The sequence below is a fragment of the Suricata suricatta genome, chromosome 12, assembly GCF_006229205.1.
Source record: "Suricata suricatta isolate VVHF042 chromosome 12, meerkat_22Aug2017_6uvM2_HiC, whole genome shotgun sequence".
NCBI lineage: Eukaryota > Metazoa > Chordata > Mammalia > Carnivora > Herpestidae > Suricata > Suricata suricatta.
The window spans coordinates 6,630,346-6,636,304 of NC_043711.1; the positions used below are offsets into that span (position 1 = coordinate 6,630,346).

At 37.8% G+C, this 5,959-nt stretch overlaps 1 protein-coding gene across 1 annotated transcript in view; it reads right to left on the reverse strand.

Moving 5' to 3' along the window:
• LOC115273497 (olfactory receptor 18-like) overlaps positions 1 to 5,959 on the reverse strand; it is a 24,980-nt gene that overhangs the window by 7,730 nt on the left and 11,291 nt on the right. The window lies entirely within an intron of this gene.

The window sequence follows — 5,959 nt, forward strand, 5'->3', positions numbered from 1 at the left end:
GGAGAAAGGAATATAAGGAGTAAAATTTAAAGGAATTAAGTAAAGAAAAAGGAAAAGAAAAAAAAGGTAATAATGACAAAGAAATAAGTACGAAACTAGTGAAGAAAGAAAAATTTTTGTTATATATTAAAAAAACAAACAACCTATTCTAGGAGTAACAGAAAGTGACTAGAAGATTTTAAGCAAGGAAGTCACAAGTTTTGGACTATACCTAAAAACTCAATCTGGCTGCCATGTACACAGGGAGAAAGTGAATATTGAGGACCCATTTAAAACTCTCTTGTAAGAGCAATAATAAAATGTGACTATGAGTTGTTTTTGAGGAATGAGAAAAGCAAATCATATACTAAAACAGTGCTATACAGATCATTTATTTGCTGTCATATGAAGAGAAATAAAATAAGGACCTAAAATGACAAATGTCTGGTAGAATTCCCCTGGGAAGCCATCTGGCCCTGGGCCCTTATTTGTCTGTTGCAAGATTTTTGATAACTGATTTGATTTCTTCACTGGTTATGGGTCTGTTCAGATTTTCTATATCTTCTCCTTTGAATTTTGGAATTGCATGTATGTTTAGGAATTGGTCCATTTCTTTTAGATTGTCCAGTTTGTTGGTGTGTAATTTTTTTATTTTTTTAATAATAGTTTATTGTCAAATTGGTTTCCATATAACACCCAGTGCTTCTCCCCCCAAGTGCCACCCCCATGACCATCACCCCCTCCCTCCTTCCCCCTCCTCTTTCAGTCCATGGTTCGTTTTCAATATTCAGTAGTCTCCCTTGATCTGTGTCCCTCACTCTTCCCCACTCTTTCCCCCTTCCTCTCCCCATTGTCCCCTGACAGATCTCTCCTGTTAGACCTATGAATGCAAACATATGGTATCTATCCTTCTCTGCCTGACTTATTTCGCTTAGCATGACACACTCAAGATCCATCCACTTTGCCACAAATGGCCATATGTCATTCTTTCTCATTGCCATATACTACTCCATTGTATATATATACACCACATCTTCTTGATCCATTCATCAGTTGATGGACATTTAGGCTCTTTCCATGATTTGGCTATTGTAGAAAGTGCCGCTATGAACATTGGGGTACATGTGCTCCTATGCATCAGCACTTCAGACAATATTTGTTCTTCTTATTCGGGCGCATGGAATATTTTTCTATTTTTTGTCTTCAATTTTGTTCATAAGCTTTCTATACTTTTCAGTGTATAGGCTTTTCACTGCTTTGGTTAAGTTTATTCCTAGGTATTTGGTGCAGTTGTAAATGGAATCGATTCCTTGATTTCTCTTTCTGTAGCTGCATTATTGATGAATAGGAATGCATCTGAGTTCTGTGCACTGATTTTATATCCTGTGACTTTGCTGAATTCATGGATATGTTCTAGGAATTTTTTGGTGGAATATTTTGGGCTTTCCATATAGAATATCATGACATGTGTGAAGAGTCAAAGTCTGAACTCCTTCTTGCCAATTTCAATGGCTTTTATTCCTTTGTGTTGTCTGGCTGCTGAGGCGGAGACATCCAATACTAAGTTGAATAGAAGTGATGAGAGTGGACATCCCTGTCATTTTCCTGACCTTAGAGAGAAAGCTCTCAGTTTTTCCCCATTGAAGATAGCATTAGCAGTGGGTCTTTCATATATGGCTTTTATGATCTTAACGTATAATCCATCTATCCCTACTTTCTTGAGGGTTTTTATAACGAAAGAATGCTGTATTTTGACAAATGCTTTCTCTGCATCTATTGAGAGGATCATGTGGTTCTTGTCCTTTCGATTACTGATGTGATGAATATCACATTGATTGTTTTGCAGATATTGGACCAGCCCTGAATCCCAGTCATAAATTTCACTTGGTGGTGCTGAGTAATTCTTTCAATGTATCGTTGAATTTGGTTGGCTAATATCTTGTTGAGGGTTTCTGCATTCATGTTCATCAGGGACACTGGCCCGTTGTTCTCCTTTTCAGTGGGGTCTTTGTCTGGTTTTGGAAACAAGGGAATGCTAGCTTCATAGAAGGACTTTGGAAATTTTCCTTCCCTTTCTACTTCTTGGAACAGCTTCAAAAGAATAGGTATTAACTCTTCCGTAAATGTTTGGTAGAGTTCTCCTGGAAAGCCATCTGGCTCTGGACTCTTGGTTTTTTTGAGAGTTTTGATTACTAATTTAATTTCTTTACTGGTTATGGATCTGTTCAAAGTTTCTATCTTTTCTTGTTTCAGTTTTGGTAGTTTATATGTTTATAGAAATTTGTCCATTTCTTCCAGATTGCCCATTTTTTCGCTCATAATATTCTCGTATTATTGTTTGTATTTCTGGTGTGTTGGTTTTCATCTCTCCTCTTTCATTCTTGATTTTATTTATTTGGGTCTTCCCCTCCCCCCCTTTTTAATCTAATTGGATAAGGGTTTATCAGTTTTGTTAATTATTTCAAAGAACCAGTTTCTGGTTTCATTGATCTGTTCTACTGGGTTGATTTGTTTATTTTGGTTTTTCTTTTTTTTGTTGTTTTGTTTTTGTTTATTTCAATAGCATTGATGTTTACGCTAATCTTTATTATTTTCTGCTTTCTGCTGGTTTGGGGTTTTATTTGCCATTCCTTTTCCAGCCTTTTAAGGTATAAGGTTAGGTTGTATATCTGAGACCTTTCTCCCTTCTTTAGGAAGGCCCAGATTGCTATATATTTCTCTCTATGTCCGCCGTTGCTGCATCCCAGAGGTTTGGGCCTATGGTGTTACATTTTCATTGGCTTCCATGTACTTTTTAATTTCATCAATAACTTGTTGGTTACCCCATTCATTGTTTGCTAGTGTGTTCTTTAGTCTCCCTGTATTTGTTATCCTTCCACATTTTTTTCTTGTGGTTGATTTCAAGTTTCATAGCATTGTGGTCTGAAAATAATGCATGGTATGATCTTGATCTTTTGGTACTCGGGGACTGATTTATGTCCCAGTTGTGATGTCTTCTGGAGAATGTTCCATGTGCACTCAAGAAGAATGTGTATTCTGCTGCTTTAGGATGCATTCTGAATATATCTGTTAAGGCCACCTGGTCCAGTGTGTCATTCAGAGACACTGTTTTCTTGTTGATTTTCTGTTTAGATGATTGTACATTGCTGTAAGTGGGGTGTTGAAGTCCCCTATTATTGTATTATTATCAATGAGTTTCCTTATGTTTGTGATTAATGGATTTATGTCTTTGGGTGCACCACATTTTGAGCCTAAATGTTTACAATTGTTAGGTCTTCTTTGTGGATAGATTCCTTAATTATAATATAATGTCCCTTATCTCTTGTTACAGGCTTTATTTTAAAATCTAGATCATCTGACATAAGTATGGCTACTCTGACTTTTTTTTTTTTTGGCGACCATTAGCATAACAGATCATTCCCTATCCCCTTACAGTCTATCTGAAGGTGTCTTTAAGTCTAAACTGTTTCTCTTGTAAACAGCATAAAGATGGATCTTGTGTTCTTCGAGTTGGAGTTTCTGTTGGTGCTTTCTGATTCTTTTCAGTTGTTGTTGCTTTTGTTCTTTTGGGGGTTTTTTTTCATCTTTTCTCCTCCCCTCAGAGAGACCCCCCCTTTAAAATTTCTTGCAGGGCTACAGGGTGCCTGAGTGGCTCAGTCAGTTAAGTGCCATGTTTCAGCTCCAGTCATGATCTCACAGTTTCTAAGTTTGAACCCCGCATCTGTCTCTGTGCTGGCAGCTCAGAGCCTGGGGCCTTCTTCAGATTCCGTGTCTTTCCCTCCCTCCCTCCCCCCGCCTCTATTCCTTCCTTGTTCACAGTCTGTCTCTCCTTCTCTCTGCACCCCACACTGCATGCTCTTTCTCTCAAAAATATAATCATTTAAAACAATTTCTAGCAGGGCTGGTTTAGTGGTTACGAATTCCTTTAGTTCTATTTGTCTGGGAAACTTTTTTTTTTAAACGTTTTTTATTATTTATATTTGAGAAAGAGAAGTCAGCATGAACAGGAGAGAGTCAGAGAGGGAGGGAGACACAGAATCCGAAGACAGGCTCCAGGCTCTGAGCTAGCTTTCAGCACAGAGCCTGACAAGGGGCTCGAATTCACAAACCGTGAGATCATGACATGAGCCAAAGTCAGATGCGTAACTGACTGAGCCACCCAGGAGGCCCTGTCTGGGAAACTTTTAATCTCTTCTTCTATTTTGAATGACAGCCTCTCTGGATAAAGAATTTTTGGCTGCATATTTTTCAGTTTTGGCACATTGAATATGTCTTGCCACTCCTTTCTGACCTGTCAAGTTTCTGTGGTTAGGGCTGCTACAGACCTGATCTGTCTTCCCTTGTATGTTAAGGTCTTTTTTCTCTTGCTGCTTTCGTGATTCTTTATTTGGCTGAGTATTTTGTGATTTGACTATGATATTCCTTTTCAATGGTCGATTTTTGCTGAATCTAATGGGAGTTCTCTGTGCTTCCTGGATTTTGATGTCTGTGTCTTTCCCCAAGTTAGGAAAGTATTCCACTATGCTTTGGTCACATAAACCTTCTCCCCCTTTTTCTGTCTCTTCATCTTCTGGGACCCCTATGATTCTGATGTTTTTCCTTTTTAATGAGTCACTCAGTACTCTAATTCTTATTTTGTGCTCTTTTGCCTTGATTTCCCTTTTTATTCCTGCTTTATTTATTTTTTCAGTTATAAATCAGTCTTCTTTATCACTGATTCACTACTCTGCTTCATCCATTTCTGCCACCAAGGCATCTGTTCAAGACTGTTGTGTTAAACCTCAGTCACTTTTCTAGGTGTGCAAGATGGTTTGGTGTTGATGTGGTTGCATTTCAGCGATGAGACACACACAAAAAATGTTCATAATGATCCACCATTTTGGCCCCCTCCTGGTTTTTACTGTTTTAAGGGACAGTCTAGGTTCTAATGTTTCTGCCCAATTATATCTATTGCTAAATGAGTCAAGTGTTTATTTTTACATATTCATCTGGTGACTTGATAGTTTGGTTAAATACTTCAGGGACTTACAGAGATCTCTACAGTCAAAATATGGGCAGGGAGATAGTTATCTCAAGGTTCATCTGGAAGACGAGCTCAGAGATTGATTTAGTAATAACAGATACAAAGAAAACCTCACTATTTACCAAATTAATTTGGATATTAAATAAAGTGTGCTAATTATGTTTATGTGTGCAAAAATGGCAGAGAAAAAACCTAGAGTGTCCAAAGGACCAAATGTCAAGAATATAGAGAGGATTGGAGAAGGCGTGTTCATGTTGAGATGTTTAAGACTTCTTGAACAGGAGGACAATTTTAACTATAGGCACTTTGTAGCAGGAAGAGCCAATCCAATATGAGGTTCACTGCCAGTGAAGTTGGTAGGCCATTGGCTTAGTGTAAAGGCAGAGAAAATTAAACCAGTTTTTGGAAAGCTTTTCAGAAAGTCCCAAAATTTCTACCTCAGAAACTATGTGTAGCATCTGTATAGGGAATATTGATATGAACATGGGTGCCTGGGTGTGTAGCAGAAGACGGAAGGACCCAAATGCAGATTGATCATGACAGAAGTGAAGGAAGCAAGATGACAAAGTGGAATCCTCATAAGGTGGCTACTAGTGAAAGAGAAGATCTTCCCTTTGCTGAGGACTTGGTCCTCTGCTGTCCTTGAATAATAACAATGAAGATAGAGTTATGTTTATCCAAAAGACCTAGGTGATTTAATAACATAGAGGCACAATCAAAACCACTAAGTGACTGGAAATATCACCGCTACCTGAATTCAAAATTGTATACCCTTGACCAACACATATTATTACAGTCACCTTTTTATCCTCCCTTACCTTACAGTCTTCCCATTGCATCTCACAGTGTAGCTTTAGTTTCCATATTATGATTTAGGATAGTTCAATCAAGAAGAAAGAAACTTCACTAGTTATTGTAATGAAGATAATTTAGTATAGGTATGATTCAATAGTTATC